General features: G+C 40.0%; 1 protein-coding gene across 2 annotated transcripts in view; it reads left to right on the top strand.

Moving 5' to 3' along the window:
* DAAM1 (dishevelled associated activator of morphogenesis 1) overlaps nucleotides 1-27,057 on the top strand; it is a 188,262-nt gene that overhangs the window by 77,012 nt on the left and 84,193 nt on the right. The window lies entirely within an intron of this gene.

The raw sequence follows: 27,057 nt of genomic DNA, 5'->3' as shown, positions 1-27,057 counted from the left end.
GTAATTGAGTTAATTCTAATCAGACCATTTCCTTCATTTAACAAATACTAGAGATTGGTATAATTTCACATAACTCATAAGGCCAAGAAAGTTATGTTATATAGGTCATGTCACTGCCTCTCCCCCAGCCACCAACTCTCCATCACGCATGTGTGTGTACACACACACACACACACACACACACACACACACACACACACACACAGAACTGAGGGACTCACTCCAGTTTATCTAGACAAAAGTTTGCCAGAATCTCATCTTTTAAAGTAAGCCAGTGTTTTGAGTTCTGCTCTACTGCATGATTAATGCTTGTATTACCAATCAAAACTGGTTTAGAAAATGAGCTGTTGGCAACTTTATAATGTTGAATATTTCTAGTATTTGAGGAATCTGTCCTTTCTCATCTTTACTGCTTACAGAACTGTATTCTAGATGTAATGAGAAGGCTCCAAATAGAAATCGAAACTTGCTCCCAAAGAGCTGACTGTTTCGGTAGCAAAAGGGGACAAGTAATGAAGGTGTAATGCCACCAAAATAAGTGACACCACTCACCACCATATAGGTTGTACACAAATGTAATGCGGGTTAGAAGACATGAGGACAAGGAGATTAGGGATGATTTTCTGGATCAGGTGAGTGATAAAAATTGATAGAGAAGAGGACCAAGGTCTTTCTCAGTCATTGTAGGTGAGTTTATTATATAACAGCAGATTCTCAATGATTATAACAGCAGAGGCTTATTGCTTACTGATGCTTGCATGTCCACTGTGGATCAGCTGTGGTTCTTGCTATCTTCTATGCAACACCTGGTTCCAAGAGAAAACCTGCAAGCAGGCTCTAAGACGATCTGCTAGCAGGCTCTTTAGGCTTGTGTTTGGAAATGACACAAGTCACTTCTGCCCATATTTCTTTGACGTATGCAAATCACACAGCTACTCTTGAGTTCACAGGCTAAGGAGTATCAACTGGCACCAGATGTCAGTGGCCAGACTTGAAGTCATTGGAGTGGGTGGAGGACACATAATTCTCTCCTAGGGAGGGGTAGTGAATCATCTGCCATGATGGCAATCAGAAATGACAGTAATGATGCATTGATGGGTTTGGTTTTATTTTCCACTTAAACTATTTTAAACCAAAATAAGAAGGAGAAAGATGTTGTTGATAGAGAGAGCTTTCCTCAGTGGTAGTAAAACTGGTAGTAGGGCTGGTGCCCTCAAAGCTTTCATATCCATTGGCCTTTCAGTGGTAGTCTGCCAGTCTTCTAAAATGTGATTGAAGCTAGAGCCTGTGTGGTGGCTGCTCTTTGCACGTCTTGAAGACAGTTTATTGTTCTCTATTCATCAGGGAGAAAATTCCACTCTGCCTCACTGATGTCTTTATTCTGTGTGAAAATTGTCTACAGCTGTTAGTTGTTAAAAAGCCAATGCCAAACTAGAGGTTTAAGCCAAAACCATTGGAAAACAAATTATCCTGAGGTTCATATGTGTCCTAGTGAGTGATGGATAGATTTATGTCTACTCCTGACTTAAGGGACTTAGACCACAAATCCATCCAACTGCCAAGGATGTCCTAGGGCGAAGGCATTGGGCTCAGAGCCACTGGAACCCTCTGCCCAATATTCTCCTGAGAAATTGCAGAAGCAATTCTGCCTCTGCCTATGCACAGGAGAAAAAAGCCACGTGGAGAAGTAGAGGGTGTATGACTTCCATAGTCCTAGGGTAAATTCCTTTAAGATGGTATCCGTTGAAATTTTCATTTATTTTCTTGTCTATAAAAAGGAGAAAATTTCATCCCTCTGAAGAAGTTGCTCTGAAGATCACAGAAGCAAGTTGTTTTTTTTTTTCAAAGCTGGCTCCTAGTATAGGAATTTTATTCCCTACTTCCTGGTGCAGCAAGAGGGATGTGAGAAAACTGATATTTTAGGGGACTCAACACCTTTAAGAAGTACCTCAGGTTTTCCCTGTTCTTGAAAGTTAATTTGCCTACATTGAGTGAGCCAGTGTTGAACCCAACATGCTGCCATCATACCTCCATGTGTTTTGGGAAGCAGCTCATCAGAGTCTCTTGTAAACCAGTTTCCTCTGCATAATGTGATGAGTCACTCATTTAAAAGTGATACCAAGTAGGTTGCTTTCAGAATTGCTTAATGCGACTTTGTCATCTCATAAATAAAGCAAGTTTGCATTTAATGAAGATGGACTGTGTCCTTGCCTTATTCTGTCATAGGTGGTCTACAATTGTCAGTGAAACTTTCGTTTGTCCAATTACAGGTTGTAGTGGGTTTGGGGTTCCCTGTCCCATACTCTATCTTTTATTATTCTATGACAGCTATATTGAGCTAGAATTCATATACTGTGTAATTTTACTCATTTTTTAAAACCCGGTGAAATAAAAGAGTTTTATTTAGGAAATAGGAAAGAAAAGAGTTAGAAAAAAGAATTCCATAAAGTAAAAAATTAATCATATGCCCCAAGTTGGGATGTGGATGATTCCCCATGAAATGCACCGAGTTAACCTATTTAAAAGATACAATTCAGGGGTCAGAAGGATGGCTCACAGGGCTGCAGCATATGCTCTGCATGCAGGAGCCTTGGGTTCCATCCCCAGTACCACATGGTGCCCCAAGTACTGCTAGGCGTGATCCCAGAGCACAGAGCCGGGGGTAAGGCCTGAGCACTTCTGAGCATGGCCCCAAACCAGAATAAAAAAAATTCAATTAGTGTAGTCTCTGTTAACTGAGTATATTATAACTTTGGGAAATTAGTCCTTTTTGTTTTTTCTCTGAATTATTGTGTCTCACCACCCTGCCCTCCCACCAGTTCCCTTTTGCTATGTCCTTTGCCTCCTCCACAAGTCAGGAACATAACCCCTCTAAGATTTAAAGCAGCTCCCATGAAGTAGTCAGTTACAATTCTTTCTCCCTCTTCTACAGACTTTTAAAGGACTTAGAACATCCATACCATCCAATTTAAAGAGATGTTTTAAAAAAGAACTCTTTCCATCGGTAGTTGGGGAGATTTTTTATGGAATAAACAAAAGAATGTGTCGTTAATTGGCAATTACTTTGTTCTCTCTCTCTCTCTCTCTCTCTCTCTCTCTCTCTGTGTCTGTCTGTGTCTGTGTCAGCATCTGTATCTGCATCTGCTGTATGCTAGACTTTGAGGTAGGAGGTGGGTACAAAAAATGACATTGCCCTTAATTATTTTGTGAGACTTTAGGTCCAGCAGGGGAAACAGGCAACTAAACAGTTTTAGACCAGGTGTCCAAGGGCTATGTAAAGGACTGCTCAAGCAGTGTGTTTAGATAAGGGAAGAACCTTTATTCCCCATTTTTCTTAAGGACCAAGTTACAGTCACAGGGTGATTTTTTTTTTTTAATCAACCTCAGTTCTTGTGTCTAGGAGTAACATTTCAGTTCTTAGGAGCCTAACTCCTCTTTGGAATAACAAAGCTCAGGCTCTCTTCTCTTCTCTGTTTCTCTGCAAACCTACCTACTTTCATGAAGTATATCCTGTGAACTTGATGCTATAAATTTCCCAGGAATGAACCTCCCGGGGCAGTTCTGCAATTGCCAAACTGTCCTTATCATTGGTGGATGTCTAATTCTGCATTGAATCTCAGCAAACCCACTTTTGGCAGATGAAAGTTGAGTCTTCCAGGTTAGCATTTGTGAATGAAAAGGAGGTATTTCATTCCCATCTGCTTGATTCTATAACTCCCAGCTGATTTCAACCACACTGAGGAAGAAGAATGTTATATTATTTAGGCCCAAGTAACTAACATGGGAAGGTATGTAGCTTGTGAAAGGTTCTAGGAAATTTCCTGGATGAAGTGACATTTCATATAAGACATGAAAAACAAGCAGGAATTATCCAGGAACAGCAACTATTAACGGCAAGGAGTTGAGGCAGAAAAGTGTGAAATGTTCATGAAATTGAGAATTCAGTATAGACTGTGCATGATTGAGACTGGGAGGATTGGGGATTCTGAAAGGTGAGCCTGGAAAAGGGGGTGGTGAGATTTATGTTGATTATGTATTTCAGATGTTTATTTGAACCAGAGCAAAAGTATCGCTGCTTTCCTATAGGTTTTCTCTGTGAGCCAACTATACTAAAGTATGTTAAATCTGTTTGCTATCTGGTTACATTTACAAAAATAACATTGTTCTTCACAGTCTGTGTGAGAGGCTAGTAAGTTTAGCAAATGGTGTCATGTTTCCCAGGGTAGATTCTGATTGCTTTCCTTTAACTCCAGTTGTTGGCTTCCTTTTACAATGGACACCTTCTCTGGGTCCTTTGATTTAAAAACAGAAAGGAAAGGGGTCTGGAAGATGACTCAGCTGGTGGAGCACATGCCTAGCATTTTTTGAGCCCAGAGTTCAATTCCTGGTGCGCCATGGACTAAGTAATGGTATTAAGTTGGTGGCCCCTGAGTACCTCCAGACTTCAGCACCGAACCATTAAGCCTGCACCACCAGCCAAGCATCACTGAGAGAAGCCGCTGTTTAAAATAAATAAATAATATAATAAAGTGAGAACATTTCTAGAGCCCCCCTTTCGCTTCTGTGCACCATACATATGCCAAGAGTTGGTTTAAGTGTTCCCACAAAATATTTCACAGCAAAAATTATACTGGAATCAGTATCCCCGACAGGATTCCTCAGCTCTTTGCCTTGTAAAAATGAAATGACCCACTTCTTTTTTTGGATGGCATTTTACCAGATTAATCTGATAAAGTTCCAGATTAAAAATTATTTTCTCAGTTAAACTGAACAGATTTAACTGATGTCTGATTATTATTTTGAAGCATATTGTAGTAAATCTCACCGTTAGTAGTAGATATATCATTTGCACATTTATACCTATTTCATGTTTTAATGTTCAAACCAGTATAGAATTTGAAAAATGAAGATTGTAGGAATGAAAGGAATTGATATATAAGATGAATTTACAGTTAAAGTAAGCGATGCCGTATGAAATCACTTTGGGACATATATCAGTAATCTCTTCATTTATTTTTCAATATCTCCTGAAGTCACTTTGGTATAAAAGGAGCTATGAAAATCAAAATTAGTTACATGAATTTTTTATGTATAAATATTAGTCTCTTACCAGCTTTGTAATTTGTTAACAATTATTTTTGAACTGTCAGCATAATTTGTAAGAGCTATTGAAGCTCTTTAATAAAATTCTTATTATCACAAGAACCTATGAAACATTTCAATAATTTTATCTTTTACTTTTATAGACTTGGATACAAAGATCATTTCTAAATATAGAATTCTTTAGAAAGCAGGTTTTTTTTTTTATTGTAGGAGTACTGCTATTTATTCAGCCACTGATTAGCTGATTGAATTGGGCATGAACTCCACCTTACTTTTTTTAAAATTTTTTTATAATTTTATTTACTGAATCACCGTGAGAGCATTTACAAAGCTTTTGCGTTTAAGTCTCGGTCATGCAATGAAACACCCATACCTTCACCAGTGCCCATTCTCCACCACCAAAAACACCAATATACCCCCATCCCACACTCTCCCCTTACCTGTGGCCTACCTGTGGGGCAGATGATTTCCACATTACTCTCTCTCTACTTTGATCCATTCAATATTTTGACAGCAGACCTACCATTATTATTTGGGATTTTACCCCAACACTCAGATCTGCTAAAAAGGCAACTGTAGACAATTTGTTTTCTATTGCTGGTTAAGAATAACATATGATATCATGTGGCTGCAGTAGTGGTCGTGCCATTTTGAAATTCTGAAAATTTAACACTTAAAAGTCTGGAGGAATTTCTGCCAAAGCCTGCTGGGTTCCAAGATTCATTCCTGAGTGTCTGGGATCATGGCCGTTAAGCAGCTTGATCAGGAGCCAGAAAGGCCGTTCATGGGTGGTGACTCAGAGTCTCGTTGGGATGGAGAGGAAAGGGCTGGCTCCACCCCCATCCCGTGAGGCCCCGCATGTCTCATCACTGAGGGCCCAAACCTGACTGTCCAGTGGCCTCTGGAAGATGGCAGTCACCAAGCCGCCTAGGGGGAGCAGGTGGAGAGACAACAGCCTTTCCCCCCTAGGGTGGTCCAGCGACAGTAACCTACTGCGGGGTCTGGACGCATTTCTGCCAAAAGCCAATGGGTTCCGAGATTTGTTTCTGAGTCTCTGGGATCATGGCCATTAAGCAGCTTGATCAGGAGCCAGAGAGGCTGTTCATGGGTGGCAACTCGGGGTCTCATTGGGGTGGGGAGGAAAGGTCCGGCTCCACTCCCATCCCGTGAGGCCCTGCATGTCTCGTCAGTGCCGGCCCAAACCTGACTGTCCAGTGGCCTCTGGAGGATGGCGGCCACTCTGCCGCCAGGGAGAACAGGGCAAGGCACAAAACCTATTCCCACCTGGGTTGGCCCAGTGCCGGTAACCTACTGCAGGGACCGGACACATTTCTGCCAACAGCTCTTGTGTTTCGAGATTTGTTTCTGAGTCTCTGGGATCATGGCCATTAAGCAGTTCAATCAGGAACCAGAGAGGCCATGCCTCTGATTATATAGCTAGCCCGAGGTGGTTTGTGGGTGTGTCTCCCACATACCTAATTTTTGGCCATTTACTTTCTTGATAAACTTTGCCCCAAGTTTTTGGGGTCAGGCCAAAGGCACAGCAGCAGTTTTGGGGTATCTGGAAGTCTGAAGGCACCATCAGGCTGCTGATGCACTTGCCTCACAGGTACAGATTGACCTGCTGGCGACATCATACCAGAAAGCAAGTATTCTTATGGGATCTATTTAATTTATCTCCAAATAAAGATGAGAATTATGTTAAAATTAAATTTCCTGCTACCTAATTGAAAGAAAAAAATAGTTATAGTTTTAACCTGTCATCTTTTAGAGTATTAAAAATTGCTGAGTAATTAAGTAGAGGACATCAGACTATATAAAAACTCGAAATAAAGATATTCCTAGATGAGTCTTAAAGTGTTCATTTGTTTAGAAACCAGAAATAACAATCTACAGAAGAAGGTGATATTAAAATAGTTCTATTTCGGTCTGGAGATAGAGTGCTGTGGGTAAGGTATTTGCCTTGCACACAGCTGACCCACGTTTGATCCCCGGAATCCCATATGGTCTCCCAGGATCCCCTAGGAGTGATCCCTGAGCACAGAGCCAAGAGTAAGCCCTGAGTACCACTAGGTGTGGCCCAGCATCCCCCAAGCCCGGCAAAGAAAAAAAAGTTACATTTCTATGCAGTTAAAAATTCTTGAGGCCAGAGAGATAAAATCGGGATTAAAGCCTTGCGTGCACCTGACTCAGGTTCGATTCCCCAGTAACCACATTTGTTTTGAGCACTGGTCAAGAGTGAGCTCTGAGCAAAACTGAAGGTGGCTCCCAAACAAAGAAAATTCTTTTCTTTCTACAAACATAGAAAGGACAGAAGAGAAAATTCTGTTTAGCTAAAGGATGTGATTAGTTCACAGAAAAGTACAAAATTATTAAGTAGATTTTCCATAGACTGGATTTTGGTATGAAACAACCTAATGAGTTCATACAGAAATGTTTAGAACTCTGTGAAAATATGTACTGTATCAAAAGGGAAATGGGAGCATAGATATGGAGTGTTGAATGTGTTCACTGCTAAAATTCCTATTTAGTTAAATTAGATGTGAACTGCTGCCAATAGAGAATCAATTCAAAAATGACAAAAAACAGCACCAGCCTCAGAACTTTACAATTATTTAAAATCTATAATTTATTTTCTATTTGAGGTAACATGATATACAGTAGTGTCAATGTCTCTTATTTTGTGTATGGTTATTTTGCCACTACCACCAAAATACCCCCAAAAGCCTCTGCGACTGCTCTTATGACCCTTAGAGGTTGCCCATTCCCTCCTTCCCTTTAGGAACTTTAGTTTTGTTTTAAGGGCCCAGGGTTTTTTTTCCACGGGTTACTGTTTATTCCCTTGCTTTGCTTCTTTATGCCACATGTGAGATTGTGACATGTTTCTCTCTAACTTGTTTCGTTTAACATGAAACTTTCCAATTCCATCCAAGTCATAGCAAAATTTCATCTTTTTATAGCTGAGTAGTATTCCTCTGTGTGTGTGTGTGTGTGTGTGTGTGTGTGTGTGTGTGTCCTTGAGTTGGTTCCAGAGTTTGAAGTGCACTGTGATGAAAATAGATGTGCAATATCTCTTTGAAATAATGTTTTTTTGTGTGTGTTCTTGGGATCGTTGCCTAGGAGTGGAATTACTGAGTCACATGGAATTTATATTTTTAATTTTTTGAGAAGTTTCTAGACTATTTTCTATAGAGACTGAATCCGATGACAGCCCCATAAACAGTAAATGGAATGGGACTTCCTTTTTCACTTCATCTCTATCAGCACTGGCTGTTTCTGGTCTTTTCTATGTACATCATTTTCACTGGTGTGAGGTGCCATATAACTTGACAATCAGATGGATTTTTTTTTTTTATATGTCTGCTAGCCATCTAGATGTCTTCTTTGAGAAAAGGTCTGTTAATTTCCTTTCCCTATTTTAGAGTGTAAGAAGGCTGCCTTTGCAGTGCTCAGGGACCCTGGTGATTACTCCCAGCAGTACTCAGCTACCTGGGCCAGATGGTTTATGTCTGGCCTGATCGTGATTCTGGGGCCTACCAGGGATACAGCAGCAGTGGGAGTGCAATGTTGGGGAACTCAGGGCCCTGTGCATGCAAGGCATACAATTCTACCCTTTATCTTTCTGATCTCTCCTATGTCCATGTTTTGATGGGCTGTTGATGTTTGAGCTTTGTGAGCATATGTCTCACATTATAGCCCTTTGTCAGAGAGGTAGATTATGTGAATACTTTCTTGCTTTCAATAAGATATCTTTTTATTATAGTGATAGTTCTTTTACATTACAGAAACTTTTTTTGTGGGTTTGTGTGTGTGTGTGTGTGTGTGTGTGTGTGCTATACGTGGTAGTGCTTAGGCCTGACTCTTGGTTCTGCATTCAGGGATCACTCCTAGTGGGGCCTGGTAACCATGTGGGCGTTCTGGGAGTTAAACTCAGGTTGGCTACGTGCAAGGCAAGTACCTTTACTGCTGTACTGTCTCAGCAGCCTCCCCACCCCACTGGCCAAAACTTTGTTCTGATGTAGTTACGTTTATTTTCGCTTTTTCCTTCTTTGCCAAAAACATCAAATCATCATTGAAGATAATACCTCTGAAGTCAGTATCATGGAGAGTTCTGTTGTGTGTATGTTTTCCTGAGTGCGTTTTATGGATTTATTTCTGACATTGAATCTTTGATCCAGTTTTTAATTAACTTTCGTGTATGTTGAGAGATAGGGGTCCAATTTCAGGTTTTTTTTTCTTTCCTTCTCTGTGGCTAACCAGTTTTCCCAGTACCATTTGCTCTACAGATCTTCCTTGCTTCATTTAATGCATCTAAATCCTTTGTCATGAACTGTCATGTGTGTCAGATTTTGTTTCAGCTTTCACTTCTATTCCCCTACAGATTCTGAGGATCTGCTGCTAACATCACACTGTTTTTTAATTATAATTTTATAGTATAAACTGAGAGGATATAGTACCTTCATCCTTTTTCTCAGAATTGCTCTGCCTATTCAGGGAGTTTTATGATTCTATACAAATTTTAGAGTTATTGTTCTATGTGCTGGGAGAATACCATTGGAATTCTGATAAGGATTGAATTGCCTTGAATTAAGTGTAATGCTTTACATAGAATGGTCATTTTAACGATGCTAATTCTTCCCATTTGTGAATATGAGTAATTTCCTTGCGCCTTTTTCTGTTTCTTTTAATAGTGACTTAAAGTTTTTAATACCTTTTTTTTTTTTTTTTTGCTTTTTGGGTCACACCCGGCGATGCACAGGAGTGACTCCTGGTTCATGCACTCAGGAATTACTCTTGGCGGTGCTCGGGGGACCATATGGGATGCTGGGAATCGAACCTAGGTAGGCTGCGTGCAAGGCAAACGCCCTACCCACTGTGCTATTGCTCCAGCCCCATTCAATACCTATTTCTTTCATCTCTTTTTAAAAATTGATTTCTAGGTACTTGACATTAATGAATTCAATTGTAAATGAGATACTTTTTTATTTTTCTTTAGGTTCATTGCCTGAGTATAGAAATGCAACTGAGTTTTGTGTGTTGATTTATGTGACCTGGTTCTTTATTGCATTATAAACCATTATTTTGACTTTGAAAACAACTAAAGGCATGTAGTACAGGGTGAGGTTGACATTGGTGACTTTTTTTTTTTTTGCCTATATCTGTATTACCTTTGAATTTTCATTTGTTTGGGAGCCACATCCAGCAGTACTCAGGGCTCTCTTTTAGCTCTGTTCTCAGGAGTCACTCCGATCAGTGCTTAGGGAACCATATGTAGTGCTGAGGAAGCACCTTAATCCCTAAATTATTTCTGTGACCCTGCTCCTTTGAATTTTGTTTGGCTTCTAACAATTGAATTACTCCTAAGAGTCAAAGTAGGATTGAAAATAGATGTTCATTTTAGTAGACAGTATACATTTCTTTGTGTTAATTGAGGACTTACCTTCTTAGACATGGTAAGATAGTCAACATAAATTAAGTTTCTTCCTTATCTTCTGATTGACCGAAACAAAAAAAATCCAAGGTCGGGGAAGTGGGTTGAAAGGGTTGAAGTGTGTGCTTTGCTTACAGGAGTCCTGGAGTTCAATCCTCAGACTGATTTGCCGGTGCCTGAGCATCCCCTTGTGTAATACATCAAAAATAAATAAATAAAATAAAATGAAACTTAAGGTGAAACCACAAAACTGTTTTATTTCTTCCAGATATGTATATTTTATTTCATCATGACGCTCACGGTCCTCCCGTTGTTCCTCGATTTGCTCGAGCGGGCCCAGTAACGTCTCCCTCATGAGACTTGTTGTTACTGTGTTTGGCATATCGAATACATCACGGGTAGCTTGCCAGGCTCTGCCGTGTGGGCGAGATACTCTCGGTAGCTTGCCGGGCTCTCCCAGAGGGGCGGAGGAATCAAACTCGGGTCGGCCATGTTGGCCGCTTGTAAGGCAAACGCCCTACCGCTGTGCTGTTGCTCCAGCTCCATCATGACAATCTCAGATAACCTTTCCTATTAAATTTAGATTTTATGTTGCTTTGTTATCAGTCAGTATATATTTCTGACGTTTCTTAGTTTAGATAAAGGGCACGGAAATGAAGAATAATGCTAAAAAAATGAGAAATACAAAAAGCAAAAACCTAGAATACAAATACTGCAAAACCATCTTTGAAGTATTAATGTTTTTAGGAAGATGATTATAAATTCCCTGAGATTTATTATTATTGTTTTTCATTAAATTTTCTCTAAATTTTCATAGCTTTTGGCCACAATTTTAATCTGTGGCCGGAGACATAGTATAAGGGTTCCTGTGATTGCCTTGCATGTGACCTACCCTGGTTTGATCCCCAATACTGCATGGTCCCCATTCCACAGAATTGGGGTATGTTTGTGCCCTACCCTAAATATGTAGTTAGCAGCTTTAATGTAGTGAAAATATAAAACTGGTAGTGGTAATTTATTAATTACTACATTTTGAAAAAATTCTATTAGCTAATATAACCCTCAGGCTATGATAGGCAAATTATGCAAAGTCAATGTATGTACTGACTTGCCAACTTGCTACATGTTTTCATATAAATCTGTGGAGGTTTTCAAAGACTGAGAGAATAATTTCATCTCCATAAGTTGTGTAATTCAGGTAAGCTTTCAAGTGTAATTTAGAAAATGGGTTTCAGTGACTTTCAGAACAGTCTAGTAGCTAGTACAAGTGACAGCACATGTGAATATATTTTTTATGTGCTAAGAATCATTTAAATGTCTTTTGCTCTTTGAAATGGTTATCATTTAGCTTGTGGGAAGTAAAGCCCAAGAAGTGGATGGTGTGTGTTTTGCTTTTAAACTGTCTTTGGATTTTTTTACTATTGTGCTTGGACCGTCCCTTGCCCTCACCTTTTATTCTCAGAATTCCTCTGGAATTTCAGATTACTACTTGATGCACCTTAAATGAGTTCAATACCAGAGACATCTTTTAGTTATGATGTTTTAGTTATGACTCATAGCTGAAGAACCACTTAACTACTGCTCCCCCCCCAAAAAGAAACAAAAACTAAAAATTGCATTTTTTCCCACTTATCCAACTTTAAAAGAATTCTCTAAGAACATCCTACAGCTGCTGTTTATTTTATTACACAATGTAATATTTAAAGACTAAACCAAACCAAATAATTTAAAGCAAACTTATATCTCTGTTTTAAAGGAAGATGGGTATTTTTTGGAAATAGAAATCAGTGTGTCCTGTTTGCTCTGTTTTAAAGAGACTTTAGTGTATCCCCAAAGGGACACTCACTAAGTTGAAGCCACTGTGAGTATACAGTTTGCACCTTTTAAAGCAGAATGGCATAGGTTTGTATAGGACTTTTTATCCTCAAAATCTTCCCAAGGCCTAGACAGTGCCTGGTCAAGAGCATAGTAAATGCTTATGACCTAGATGAAAATTACTGAAGGACAGCACATAAAATGCTCAAAAGTTTTTCATCAATGCCTACTGAGTCCTTGAGTTGTAAGATTTATATTTATCTCAAAGTGGTAGTGATAGATTTGGGCTGGTTCCTGTGCTTTTACTGTACTCTGTTCATCTGTTTTTGCTCTGTGTGTCAATTACTTAGAAGTGGCTAGCAGGAAAAGGTAGTAGATTGAATGTAACAGGATAATAATAGTTAAGAAATTTATTTGTCCTTAGCAGTGTCTCTGCTGTATATTACTGGTGAAAATAAATAGCTGCAGTGTAGGTAGAGACTCATTATGGTAGATGTATTTTCAGCCAGGTAAAACTAGTCTCTAGAGGGTTTGCTAAGCAGATTGGGGAGGCGACTGGTCTAGCAAAGAGCAGGGCATATGTGGAATTTAGCTTCATACTTCACAGAGTCTTAGGGCGCCTTATATGTTGTATTCCAACTGATTCTATATCTCAGGAAACAAACTCCCTCCATTTTGAAAAACTGCTTAAAAATTCTGTAATACGAAGAGACTGGCACTTATCACAAAGAACATCAACAATCAATGTTGGCATGGATACAAGGAAAAAGGGACCTTTATTCACTGCCTTTTGGGAAAACAATGTGGACATTCCTTTAAAAACTAGAAATTGAATTTCCATTAGAACCCAGTAATTCCACTCCTGGGAATATGCCTTAGGGCCTCAAAAAGACAATGCAGAAAAGACATTTGCATTCCTATTTTCTGTGCGGCACTAATCACAATAGCCAGAATCTGGAAACAACCCAAGTGCCTCAGAACAGACAACTGGATAAAGAAGCTATGGTACGTCTCCACTGTGTAATACTACAGAGTCATTTGAAAAGATAAAGTCAAAATTTACTGAGACGTGAATATATCTGGAGAGTGTCATACTGGGTGGAATGACTTCGAAGGAGAGTCATACACAGAATGATCATTCTCATAAAGAAACACAATAGGAGAATAATGCCCAAATACAATGTAAACAAAGACCAGGAGAACTGATTCTTAGTAGGAAACTTGCCATAGTGGAGAGACGGTGGCTAGGACAGAGAAGAGACCATTATGACAGTGATGGGGGATGTGGTCCTTCTGGACTAGAATTGGGTGCTGAAAGGAGGTAAAGTGATATGCCTTTCAGTAACAGTATTGGCACCTGCAGTGCCTAAAAGGAAAAGGAAAAAGTGCCTGCTGGAAAAAGTGAAAAGAAAAAGGCACGTTGGGGTGGGCTGGGGTTGGGGGGCAGGTGTGGGAGAGAAAGTTGGGACTTCGGTGAAGGGGTTGGTTCTTGAACATGGTACCCCTGAAACTCAGTCATGAGTAACTTTATGATTCATGGTGATTCAATAAATTTAATTTTTTTTCAATTCTGTTATGCCTGGTCACCAAAAGTTGTACTAGGTTGTTGATGTAAAAATTGAGCATTTGGATTTATGGATGGCTGTTGGGAAATGGTTTTAGCATATATTTAGTTCTTTATTGTGGATTACTTGGAAACTGTCAATATGTCAGCCATGTACTGTCAATGGTCCCCTTCTGACTATGTTTCCTTCCTGTGGCCTCATCCTACTTATCTCATGCTTATGTGCCCCCATTTATGCAGTTTTTACATGTGTCCCCTTTGCAATTCCTGGAAACCCAGGTTTAGAAATGATGATGTAGACTATTTACAATTTAAAGTTACTCTAATGAGTTTCTACTTTAAAAATAACCAAAGAAACTAAATCAGAGGCCTACAGGTTACCCTGGATATAGTTTGTACTGCCTACAATTAAAGGGAGGAAAGAAAACTGTATAAAACAGTTAACTATTGATAGTAAGAAGCAAAGAATTATTTCTGTTAGTAAGCTTTTGCTTGTGGAATTTCTCACTTCTTTTTATATATCAAAGGAAAACATGTCTGTCAGACATAGAAAACCCTACTGTGTAGGTGGTGGTGAGTCAGATTGTGGTAGTTCGTGGAATGACTGAGAATGTTGGCAGAATTCTTACAAAACCTTCAAAGACTCTTATATGTGTATACATATCCCTTTGGGGAGTTAAAGCGGTCTGTTGTTTTCCAGTTTTGTCTTTCCTGACTGGTTAGAAGCAGATAATAATTCACTCAATTTAAATCAACAAAAATATTACCTTTCATATTTCAAACCACACTATGAAAATAAGACTGATCTCAGGGTCGTTGTGGTTAAATTTGAAGAGTTGCATTGGTAATTCATTACTCCTGGATGAGATAGTCATTTGCTGCTGTGGGGATGGATGATCATAAATTTAATGAATTATCACAAAATAATAGCATATTTTCTTTGTGTGTATATATGTGTATATACTAAAAATAAATTGTTTTCATCTAAGAAATAATGAGGGAAGAGACTCCCTCTAATCAAACGGTAATACACTGAGTTGGAGAATGCAACAGAAAACAGTGTTCCCATCTATTTTTTAAGCATCAATTTTATTTTTATGCCATAGCTTGAGCTCTCAATCCTTCATCTGCCTTGTTGGACTTTTTCCCATTATGAACTTTTCACTGTGTAATGTGACTTAAGTACTGGTACTTGCCTGTTGGGTAGTATTGAGCTGTGTGATAAGAGGAGAGGATTGAAGCACCGGAAGGTTCTGTCCAGAGCTTCCAGCAAAGGCATTGCTAAAGTTGGGTGTGTCCCTGAAGTGAACTTGAGGGTGCTGCCTGCTGGGCATGTGGTGACCCTCCCTTGGGTGAGTTTGGATGGATGAATAGGGCCTATTTGCTAGGGGCAAATACTGAAGTATGTAATTTGAAGGAGAAAAGTTAGCTTTAATCATGTGGTAAAAAATTCTGTGAGTTCCATACATTGATTCAGATGGACCAATACCTTGCCAAGGAACACTAAAAAGCCAAATACCAGGTAAACAAAAACTCCCAGAGTCCAATCTTGGCTTCTCCCTCTCCTCAGTCTTAAAAACTCTACATTCTCCCCACAATTAAATTATATGTTCTCCAATCTCTTTGTGAATATATATTAGTCTATGTGTGGTTAGCTTAACTCATCAGAAATAGAAATTCTGAATTCCTTTATTAGAGATTTTTCTTATTAAGAATTAACTTGTTGACTCATGAAAATTGTTTGATTTGGAAAGTTTTCAAAGAATAAATGCCTTAAATATTACTTTGGAAGTTTCATAAGTAATCCCCAATTTCAGTTCATTTACATTCCCCTAAGCTTTTCAATTCATCCAAGATTCTGATTTTATATTATTTGAAAATTCCTTCCCACTATCTGGGAATTCAGTCAATTTCCATCTATTTTTCCTATGCCAATTATTCTGATTCTATATAGATTTTCTCTATTTAGCTACCTTCTTTGCAGAGGACTGGCAAGATTTGGGGGTAGGAATTTGGTGTTGGGCCACATCTGGCCGTGCATAGGGCTTAGCCTTGCCTCTGTGCTCAAGAATCATACCTGGAAGTGCTTAGGGGGTCATAGTGCCAGAGCTCAAACTCAGGTGGCTGTGTGCAAGGCAGGTGCCTTACCTCTGTACTATTTTTCCAGACCAAAACTGATGAGGGTTTTTTTTTTTTTTGGTACAGAATCTTATAGAAATATGGCTTAATAATATGTTTTGTTAGGGTATAATATACCTAAAACTTTGATTTCTGCATCCAGCTTTCTTTCACATTCCTTTATTCTGAATAAGAACTGTATAAACAATGCGTTTTCTCTGATATGAACATGTAAAATATGTATTTTATAACAACATGAGAAGTTTTATTGATTTTAGCTTTTAGGAAACTTGAACTTGCTGTGGAGAAAAATGATGGTTGGTGCCAACGTTTTTTCCTTTCATTATTTGTGAAACCAATTTACTTTAAATATTTTCAAACCTTGATCCAAGAAGAAACATTCTGATCAATGAAATACTTTATTTCTTAGGTCATTCAAATCTAAAGTTTAGTAGCAAAACCAGAATTTGTTCTGCTCATCTTTGCTTTATCAAATTGCAAAACAGTGGGGCTGGAGCAATAGCACAGGGGGTAGGGCATTTGCCTTGCACGCGGCCGACCTGGGTTGATTCCCAGCACCCCATATGGTCTCCCAAGCACCGCCAGGAGTGATTCCTGAGTGTAAAGCCAGGAGTAATCCCTGAGCATCGCCAGGTGTGACCCAAAAAGCAAAAAAAAAAAAAAAATTGCAAAACAGTATATTCTAACACAGCCATGTTCAAGAAAAGAAAAAAAAAATAAGGTGAAAGGCAAGATTAGAAGGTGACCTAGAAGCAATCAGGATGTTCCTGGGGTTTGACTAAATACATCTGTTTGTTGATATTAGTGGAAAACTTAAGCCAATATTTCTCTGTTGTGTCTTCATAAGAAAAATACAAACAGAAGAATACCCAAGGATTTCTCCAATGGAGACGTTACTGGGCCCGCTCGAGCAAATTGACGATTAACGGGAGGGCCTTTACTTTACTTTACTTTACTTTACTATTAGCACTATCACTTAATTTAATATTAAGGGACTTGAGGGGAAATATTGACATATAGCTTGGCAAAAATGGACTGTGTACTAATAAAATCTAAATAATATTTGAAGGAAAGAAAAAAATATTTCATGGTAGTGATTTTGGCTTCAAATAAAAGTTGTGCTTGAAATTATGGTATTTCCCATATTGAACTAGTTAGTCTAATGGGGGTCCATATTTTTCCCCTCTTTTTCATACATTTCTTTGCAGTCAGTTTTTCTTCTAAACCAGCTCCTTGGTTTACCTAATGTGCAGCCAATATTTTCTCTCCTTACTGAACAAAACTTATACATGTGTTTTTATGTATATATTTCTCCTCTAAGAGACTTCATTTACTGTCTTTTGTTACAAGAATAATGAACACAAGAGGCATATATAAAAATGTAGTGTGGGGTTGGAAACATAGTACAAGGTACTAGTACTTAGTACTGGTACTTGACTTGCATAGGGAAGATTCTGGTTTCATTCCCAGCACCACATGTGGTCCCCTGGGCATTGCCAGAAGTAACTCTATAGCTAGGAGTTAGCCCTGAGAGCTACTGGGTGGGACCCACCCACAATACCCGGTCCTCCTGCCCAACCCCTCCAAAATAACCTTACCTGGCAGTCTTAAGTCCAGAAAGCCACATTAGACATGGAGGCACAATAGGTCTGGAAGTAGCTGCTGACTTGGCAGTTACACAGCTCTTCATCACCACCATCCCCAGCCCTGCTTTCACACCTACAGCCTCCCTGTATGGAGTGCTGGAGGGGCAGGTCCTTCTTCCAGACCATTTGGGCTGGATGCTTTACCAACACTGCAGGCTGCACTTGCAGTCCACATGGAGATGCCAAGTCCAACTGAGGCAAAATTCATCTTGGTCACTAGGCAGATCTCCTAGAAGCTCCCTTAAAGTTCACCAGGAAACGAGTCCAATGTTTGGTTTTCTTTTCTCTATTCTGGATTTTTGATTTCCTGAACTCCAAAAACTAGACTTTTTTTAAGTATAGTCACTGTTTATTGAGATATCATTTACATGCAATAGAATTCACCCCTCTTAAATATAAAATTCAGTGCGTTTTAATAAGTCTGTTTGTGTAACTACAGTTATATAACTGTAATACAGTTCTGTTTTGTTTTACTTTGGGGGCCACATCTGGCAGTGTTCAGGGCTAGCTTTTGGCTCTGAGCTCAGAGATTATTCATGAAAATGTTCAGGGACCAAATAGGGTACAGGAGATCAAAACCAGGGTCCACTGCATGCAAGGCAAGTTCTTATCCTCTGTTCTATTAAATTGCAGAGTTTATGAAACCAGTATGTTGAGATGATTATCAAATTATTCATATTCTATTTCCCCCTCCTTTCAATTGGGCTTTTATTCCTCTTCCTCCATCAGTAGTTATGAGTGGCAGTAGCTGGAAAAGAGAAGCCAGAAGTTACCCAGAAATTTTGTAACTGAAGAAAACTCCCCAGGAATGGCATTAAAAGGATAAATTCAAACACTGAAACTAAAATTAAATTAGAGCTCCATAGGAACCATAGATTTATTTTTTTTGAGTTATAAGTTGCAAAGATTGAAAGAAAAAGACAGTAACTTTAATGACAACAATCAACAACTTAGATTTTATCAAGATAAGTGTCTAGTGATTGTCAATGAAATGAAAATACAAGGGCTAGAGAGATGTCTCAACAGGTTGTGCACATGCTTCACGTAGGGTAGGTCCAAGTTCAATCCCTGGAACATGAGCAAAAAGCTGGGAGTAGCCCATTGAGCATCACCACCATTGGGTGTGGCCACAAAACAAAAATAAAAGGGAAACAAGCCACAGACCAAGATAGTTTTAGTGTACACCTCTGATAAAGGACATATTTTTCAGAGCATATTTAACGCACTAATAATAGGACTGTCACTGTCATTGTCCTCCCGTTGTTCATCGATTTTGCTCAGGCGGGCCCAGTAACATTGTGAGACTTGTTACTGTGTTTGGCATATCGAATATGTCACGGGGAGCTTGCCATGTGGGGGAGATACTCTTGGTAGCTTGCCGGGCTCTCTGAGAGGGCTGGAGGAATCGAACTTGGGTCGGCCATGTTGGCTGCGTGCAAGGCAAACACCCTACCTGCTGTGCTCTCGTTCCAGCCTAACAATAGATCAGGCAACTTAATGAACATGGACTGGAGAATAGATGCTTTATGAAAGAACTCTTGTGTATGGCTTATGTTAGTGGTCAGCAGGGAAATGCATATTAAAATTAGGAGATACTTAATTACATAAAGAAGAATTTACACTGGTTTTTAAGTTTTTGCAGTGCTAGGGATCAAATCCAGGGACTAATGTATGGTGTACATGAAGTGCCACTGAACTACCTCCTCAGGTCACTACTTCATGTAAATTGAGGTGGCTAAAATTAAAAAGACAGCATCACCTCAATAAAAATAAAAAGGAAGAAAAAAGACAGCACAACTTTTAATGAGAAGGTGGAGTAATTCAAACTGACATTTATTGCTGATGGGAGAGGAAAATGGTACAGCCAGTTTCTAAAGTGTCAGGTGCTACACCCATTTCAGTGTATACCTTTGCCAAACTTACAATTATGTACTGGGCATATCATTATATTTACATTGCACTGCAAAGAAAAAATGGGTTTAATCTAAATGCATTTGTAATCACTATAATAATCACCATTTTTCTTCCTTCGTCTTCCCTTCCCGACTTCTGTCTCCCTCCCTCCCTCCCTCCCTCCCTCCCTCCCTCCCTCCCTCCCTCTCTCTCTCCCTCCCTCCTTTTCCCTCTCTCCCTCCTTCCTTACCTCTCTCTCCCTCTCCTCTCCCTCCCTTCCCTCCAATTATGTCATATTGTTTTGGGAATTAGTAAGTAATGCAAAGATGTTTTTGTTTGGGAACCACACCCAGTATTGGTGGGACTCAGGGGACTCTATGGGGTGTCGGGGATCAAACTCAGGTCAGCCCCATGCAAGGATAGCGCCCTTACCTATGTTAGGGCACGGATCGTGATCTCCCTTTAACGACAAAGAAACTCCAGAGACTGCAAACAGCAAGCAAGGTTTATTGTAAGACTGGCTAGCCAGGGTCAAGCTGCCTACACAGACACGCAGGTCAGTTAGGTGAGGCAAGACCCCGAACTTCTTCAAAGGGGATCTTATATAGGCCTTCACTGGCCGTTACAGCAAAGCCCGCGCATTTCATAGCCAATAGATTTGTAACAACATATGCTTTCTTAACCAATCCAATTAAGGGTACATCACTTCCTAGCCTATAGTTTAAAGATCAGCATTTTGCGTCGGTGCTTAGGAACTGACAGGTTTTTAAGGCAGTCCTGGGTCTTGCAACATGGGTCTTATGAGAGACATCCGGTTATCTGGTCTGACCCCCACCCTTCGAGTACCTGTATCTGAATTCCTTGCTCAGGGGCAGAAAAACCAGTTATTTTGCAGTGCAGGCTCCTATAAAGTGGATCTGAAAAAGCTTATCTAGACCTGTTCCTTGAAAAACAAGTTATTTTGCAATGCAGGTTCCTATTAAGCTAAGCTAAATTAATTCTGGTGGTAGTCCATTTTGGGCCTGTCCCTTACAACCTACTGTCCTGTCACTTTGTCACCAGTAATGCAAAGATGAACAAAACAAATTTAGGAAAGAGAGAACAAAAGGGAATGCCCTGCCCTGCCTCAGAGTCGGAATGGGGGGGTGGGGGGGTTAGGGTTGTGGTGGTGGGAGGAATACTGGGATCATTGGTGGTGGAGAATGGGAGAATGGGCACTGGTAGAGGGATGGTACTCGATCATTGTATGACTTAAACACAAGCACAGAAGTTTGTAAGTCTGTAACTGTACCCCTAATAAAAATTTTTTTTAAAAAATTAGTTCCTAATGCTCTGATAATGAGCTTAGAATGAAAGTCAAATATACCATAATGCTTAAAGTAGATGAGGACAGAGCTTCCATCCTAGATAAATCAGGAAAAACTGCCTAGAGAGAATAGTAGTTTCCTGTTAGAGCTAAGATGCGAGGACTGATCCTGAAACATGCTGGGAAGGGTTCTGTGTGAAAAAGAACAGCCCAGCAGATGCAGAAGATTCAACAGTGTAATCAGAAGAGGTAAAAGGCAGCTGCTGTTGGAGAAAGAGGAGATAAAGGAAAGGGAGGGGAAGAGGTAGGGCTGATCTACAAAGGCTATTATCAGGGAGAGCCTTAATCTAACCAGCAGTGGAATTTGGACTTTATCCTGAAAAGTAAGAGAACCTAAGACTTTTGTCACCTTATCTTTCTAACTAGATTATAAATTCCATAAAATCAGGTCTGCTATTCATCTTTGCTTTCTTACACCCCCCCCCTTGCATATTTTATTTTGGGAAGCCTCCCCAGCTCAGAGTTACCAGGGATATACATTTTGTGCGGTCTCTGGAGGCCAGTGCTGCGGACTGCACCCAGGCCCTTGCATGCCAGGCATGTTCTCCGGCCCTCTGAGCTTTTTCCTCTGACCCTTTCATCCTTGTACTCTTTATACGATATGCCAGACACAGTAACAACAAAGTCTCCAATGGAGACGTTACTGGGCCCGCTCGAGCAAATCGATGATCAACGGGAGGGCCTTTACCTTTACCTTTTACTCTTTATAATGTCTGGTGATAGGCTGTCATGGGTGGGACAATGAATAAAGGAGAATTGATCTCTAAGGCTGACTGTTGAGAATGCTCTGTGCTTGGTTCAACCATATTACTAAATGGAATGAGTCAGTGGAATGGAAGTGGGAAGGGTGGAGGGAAGATGTTACTACACTCTGAACCTGTATCTAGCTCTTCCAGTTATTATCTATATAATCTATGTCACTCTCCCTGCTTAGAATCTGTTTATGTCCTCTGGTTGACCTTAGGATAAAGAGCAGAGTAGACCATATTGCTTTCTGTCTGTTTAGTTCTTATTCATCTTTGAGCTCTGGCTTCGCTTCCCTTCCCTGGTCAGCCTCACCCTTTCCCAAAACTAGATTCTCAAAGCTTAGCTTCTGGTGAATCCCTTCCTTCCTTCCTTCCTTCCTTCCTTCCTTCCTTCCTTCCTTCCTTCCTTCCTTCCTTCCTTCTCTCTTTTTCTTTCTTTCTCTCTTTTTCTTTCTCTTTCTTTTTCTTTCTTTATTTCTTTCTCTCTCTTCCTTTTTCCTTCCTTCTTTCCCCTCCCCCCCTTCCTTCCTTCCCCCAGTGGTGCTCAGGGCTCACTCCTACTGGAGCTCAGGGAACAATATGTGTTGCCTAGGATGAATTGGCCACATCAAGGCAAGCGCCCTACCTGCTCTAGTCCCATGCATTGCTTCTTGTGATTCTTCATGTGATCATGAAATTATTTTATTTTTACCTCTGCCTGATCAAGTATATGCTTTCTTGTATTTTTTGATCTCCTGCATCTTGCACAATGCACATTTTGTAGAGCCTCAAAAAAAAATTTTTTTTTGAATGACTGAATCCTTTTATAAATTCTCCCAGATGTAGCACAGCAGGTAGGACATTTGCCGTGCACACAGCTGTCCCGGGTTTGATTCCTCCGTCACTCTAAGCAAGCTCAGCAAGCTACCGAGAGTATCCCGCCTGCGCGGCAGAACCTGGCAAGTTAACGAGAGTATTGCACCCGCATGGCAGAGCCTGGCAAGCCCCCCGTGGTATATTCAATATGCCAAAAACAGTAACAACAAGTCTCACAATGGAGACATTACTGGTGCCCACTCAAGCAAATCGATGAACAACCGGGGGACAATGCTACAGTGCTACAGTATATTATTTCTTTTAATTTTTTTTTCTCTTTCTCTTTTGTTGTTCTTGAAGTAATCAGGTGTCACACACTTATTGCAGTCACCACTGTTGTACCAGAAGTTGCACATTTGTTGTGGAACCAGTAAACAGGTGTGGTCACCAGGACCACACTCTGGATGTGTGCACCAGGCATTGAATTGGCAGCCTTTTGCCTCCAAGGCAGCCATTACACCACTCTCTTATCTCTGTCCTATATATATATATATTCATGTTTTTTCAGGTGAAGTTGAGGCTCAAAAGTTAAGTCACATATTTAAAGATGTATGATTCAAAAGACCCACATATGGACTGAGAGGTCTCTGACAAGAGCCTTGTTCTCCTAGTGCGCTCAGGAAGTTGAGTGGATACATGCAACTTCTGATTCACCCCGTGCTGGGTCTCTCCCCAACAGATGATGAATGGGTATCAACATGAGCAGTCTAGTGATTAAGATTGTGGCTTATGAGCAGTCTACTTTCTCTCCTACTATTTATTTGCTTTGTTACCCTGAACAAACCTTTTTAATGCTTCAGTTTTCTGGAGATTGGGTAATATTAATCATGATACAGGACTGTTGAAAGGATGGGCTAAATTAACACATAGAAAACACTAATTTCAAGCACTCAGAGAGTAATCAATAATTGCCAGTTATTACTATTATCAGTAACCAAAAATTACAGAGATTCTATGGCAATACTTGGAGCTGTTTATTTCCTGGAAATTTCCCTTTTGCACCAAACATTCTGTTAGTCCTAGTTCAGGTGTTTTCTCACCATTTAAAATGGCCTATTTCTGTGTCTTGATAGAAGTTTTCTACCTCGAATAGCAAAATAAGGTTATATAAAAATCCATTGCTGTGAATTTCTAGGTTTTAGGCTTTACACATTTTCTTCACACCTCTAATGGGTTGGAAATAACAGGTCGTTTGTGTAGTAAAGGATGCACTCATAATAACACTGACTCTCTCACAGAAAGCTCAGGCCTTTTTCCCCAACTAAGCACCATATTATTAGACTATTTGAACAACTCACCTGACTCTACCCTAAATAAAATCCTAATTAATGTAAAGTAACCTACATCACCATTATTTTTCTCCTTCCTCAATAGGCAAGAATAGGTATGACTTTTAGAAAATTAGAAAAGGAAGAAAACAAGCAAAAGAATCACTATACATATACACCTCACCCCTCCTTCTTTGTGCACACATGCATGCGCTCACAGAGACACACACACACACACACACACACAACAACAACAACAATTGCTTGCTGAAACTTGAATATGCTTCCTCATGGTGAAGTTTTCTGCAAGTGTCTCTTGATCCTTCCTTGGTTGCCCATTATTGAAATTCCTTATGGTTCTTTGTGGTTAGGGTGTAATAGTGTATGGGCTGGGTGTGTGTTTTAGTGGCTTACCTCTCTAGCTTGCTCTGAAGAAAGTAGCACCCAGTTTGTATTTAAATGATGAAGGAAATGGCAACAGTATAGTTTCCTCCATCTCATATAGGCATTGCACAGGCTCAGTTGATATTGATGATTTTTCATAACAGCCCTTCTAGAGAAATTATATGTCCATTTTAGATATGAGAAAGTAGAGACTTAAAGAGGTAGAAATTTCCCCAGAAATCAGCATGTATCAGTCAGGATGTCTGTGAACAGCCCAGGAGGTGTTGGTATTACTAAGTTGAGGTGGTAAATGGAAGGCTTCAAAAGACAGACTGTGGAATGTGTAATTATTTTATAGGAAATGTGGAACAAATGAAATTTTTTGAAATGGGAGCTTAAAACAGTGCAGGTGCTCTGTTTTATTTTAAGGCAGTGATTTTAAAGTGTGGTCCCCAGACCAACTGCATCAGCAGCACTTAAAAATCTATTTGAAATGTGAATTTATGCTCTTCCTCTAGCCACTCAGTTCTAAACATTGAGCCATCCATGATTTAGTAACCCCCCATACTTCTGATGCTGGAGTTTGGGCACCAGTGCACCAGGAAGTCTGGGAAGAGAGGTGGAGGGGCCATGCCAGAAGTTATGTGAGCAGCTGCTGTTCACTTTCCTCAGGAAAGAAACAGGGGAAACCGTGAGACTTTTTAAGAAAAATAGAAAGACTTGCTGACCAAGTAGAGGAAGAAATGTAAGATTTGAAGCAAGTGAAGTTCGAAATGTAAGATTTGAAGCCAGAAAAACTACAGATACACAACAAAAGCATTCAGAACAGGGCTTTGTTTCTAGTTCTTAGGGACTTTAAATCTCATTGTAACTTTTTTTTCGTTGTTTCATACCCACCAATCTAACAACCAGATAATGTTCCACAGAGAAATAAAAGATGTGCCAGATATTAAATACCAGTTATTAAATGCCAAAATTTTTTCTTGAAACATTTTTTGTTAATTATCCTATTGCTGAATAGGTGGTGGTGGTGATCAGGAGGTGTTGGGTCACACCTGGCTGTGTTCAAGGATTACTCCTGGTTCAGTGCTCAGGGATCACTCCTTGCAGGTTTAAGGAGATCATAAAGGGTGTCAAGGATCAAACTCAGGTCTTTCATATGCGAGGAAAGCACCTTTCTGGCTGTTCTATATCCCTGGCCCTTCATCTGGTTTGTATGCTTGTGAGTTTGTAAATCACCTTTCTTCAGAGAGCCATCTAAGCTGTACACCACAGTCACTGTCACTGTCCTCCCATTGTTCATCAACTTGCTTGAGCGGGCCCAGTAACATTGTGAGACTTGTTACTGCGTTTGGCATATCAAGTATGTCGTGGGTAGCTTGCCTGGCTTTGCCATGAGGGCAAGATGCTCTCAGTAGCTTGCCAGGCTCTCCGAGAGGTGTGGAGGAATTGAACTTAGGTCAGCCATGTTGGCCGCATGCAAGGCAAATGCCCTACCCGCTGTGCTATTGCTCCAGCCCGCACACCACGGTAAAATGAATATTTCCAGAGCCTGGTCTGAGAACTGCGTCTGGGTTCTTCAGACGGCTCTGAGTTTAAAGCCCCACCATTTACAGGTGTGTGGTCTTGAGCAAATTACTTACCCAATCTTCAGCCTAACTTTTCTCTAGCTGGCATTACTCAGGGATTGTGATTACAATGGGATAATGAATGGAACTTCTAGGGTTGTCATAGAAGCTGCAGGAGATGTCAACCTGGTGCTCAGCAGATCAAGTGCTGAATAACTATTACTGGAATCAGTGGGGATAGAAGATGTTACTCCCATGATCAGGAACTTCTTTGACTTCCCCTAATTAAGAGAATGAAATCTTTTAGGACTTTTCACAATCCAGTCACATCCTATTTCTCAAATTTCTTTTGGTTGACTTTTTGGGGGGCCACATCTGTCAGTGCTCAGGGTTACTCCTGGCTTAACAAGGTCACTTGTGGTGAACTTGGGGAATCTTGTGGGGTGCTAGAGATCAAACCAAGGTCTGCTGCGTACAAGGCAAGTGTCCTGCCCACTGTATTATCTCTGTAGACCCTTCTCACATTTTTAATTTGATGACTCTTTGCATAAATATATCAGATGCTCCAGCTAAGCTGGTCATTGCAAATACTACCCAAATACAGTAGCTACCCCAAATACAGTATTATGTTACCACTTCTAGTCCTTCAAGGTCAAGGTTAATCGCTGTTTGTGAAGAGATCCAGAGCAAACCCTAATCCAGAATATGATTAATCTGTCAGAACTCAAACTTGATGGTCTTGAATGTTCAGTACCCTCTTCCTATAGCAGTATATGATGTCTCCAAATAATTTGGCCTATGCTGACTCACTTTCCCGTTCTTTTGGTGTGTGTATTGCTGTGACTCATCCCATTGATGCCCTTGGTGCATAGTCCTATGTTGAAACGTGTTTTCTTAATGGTCACATGTACCTTAATTTCTTGATATTTTAAGCCTTGCTGGTAATCCTATTGTTGTTTGTTTCGTATCACCATAATGATGCTAAGAACTTTCACTATAGGAAAACATTTAATCTACAAAATACTAAATATAGATAAAGGGATATACATGATAACCTTTCATTATCTGTATTGCAAACCATAATGCCTGAGAGAGAGAAAGGAAGAGAGACAGAGACAGACAGAAAGAAAGAAGAAAAGTGCCTGCCAAGTCTGGAGGGAAGTTGGGGACATCGGTGATGGTAAACATATACTGGTGAAGGAATGGGTGTTGGAACATTATGTCACTGAAACCCAATCACAAACAAGTTTGGTACTGTGTATCTCACTGTGATTCAATA

The sequence above is a fragment of the Sorex fumeus genome, unplaced genomic scaffold, assembly GCF_029834395.1.
Source record: "Sorex fumeus unplaced genomic scaffold, SorFum_2.1 ptg000098l, whole genome shotgun sequence".
Taxonomy (NCBI): Eukaryota; Metazoa; Chordata; class Mammalia; order Eulipotyphla; family Soricidae; genus Sorex; species Sorex fumeus.
Note: the sequence above shows the minus strand (reverse complement) of the source record. Positions and strands in the feature narration are given on the sequence as shown.